Here is a 1155-nt window from a genome sequence, read left to right as displayed (position 1 = left end):
AATTTAATTAGCTCAGCTCCAATCTCCTGGTGTGAGGATCAAAAGGTAAACTTTGTATAAGGAAAGCCAAGCATCAAGAATACCATCTTCAAATTTTATATCATTATTGCATAAGAATTGATGCAATATCTTATTTCCTATTGCAAAAGAAAAAAATAGAAAACCTATGTTTTTAAATCTTGAGATAAATGCTAAGAATAGTCTTTTATTAAAGTCCTACTTACTAAATATTAGGTTATATAGAAAGATGAACTGTTCAAGACATGATGTAGAATTGAGTCATCTACAGCATCTGTCACATCAAGGTTCCACTTTTGGAAGTTAATTTTTAATCATGTCTTTGCCTCATTCATCTTCCAAGCTGCTATCAATAACGTGACAGCTTCCTAACTGAATTTCTTCTCTGTAATTACGTTTTCTCCTAATCCTACAAACCATAGCCAAGTGAGTGTTACATTCATTCATTGATTTATACAAAAAAAATTGGAGTGACTATAGTGTTTCTGTAAGGGAGGAAAAATAATTTTCCTTCTACCCTTCTCAGTTCTCCCTGTAATAAAAGACAGATTTACAGGAGCAAAACAGAAGTTTAATAACATGTCCAAGGGTTGAACAATTAAGTTCGCGAACTCATCCTAGAAAAAGTGCTACATTCCCTCATTGCTGAATATCATTACAGTCACCTTCGAAGTACTCCCCTTGGGAAGCTATGCACTGATGCCAGGGCCTAGTCCACTCTTCAAAGCAATTTTGGAACTCTTTTTCTGGAATGGCCTTCAGGGCTGTCATCATATTACCCTTAATGTCCTGAATGTCATAAAAAATGTCTTCCTTTCAATATTTCCTTTACCTTCAGGTAAAGAAAGAAGTCATTGAGGGCCAGGTCAGATGAGTAGGGAGGGTGTTCCAATACAGTTATTTGTTTGCTGGCTAAAAACTCCCTCACAGACAGTGCCGTGTGAGTTGGTGCATTGTCGTGATGCAAGAGTCATGAATTCTTGGTGAAAAGTTCAGGTCATCTAACTTTTTTGCACAGCCTTTTCAGCACTTCCAAATAGTAAACTTAGTTAACTGTTTGTCTAGTTGGTACAAATTCATAATGAATAATCGCTCTGATGTCAAAAAAGGTTAGCAACATCGTTAAAACAAGTTTGC

The sequence above is a fragment of the Hipposideros armiger genome, unplaced genomic scaffold (assembly GCF_001890085.2).
Source record: "Hipposideros armiger isolate ML-2016 unplaced genomic scaffold, ASM189008v1 scaffold_52, whole genome shotgun sequence".
Classification (NCBI taxonomy): Eukaryota; Metazoa; Chordata; class Mammalia; order Chiroptera; family Hipposideridae; genus Hipposideros; species Hipposideros armiger.
Note: the sequence above shows the minus strand (reverse complement) of the source record.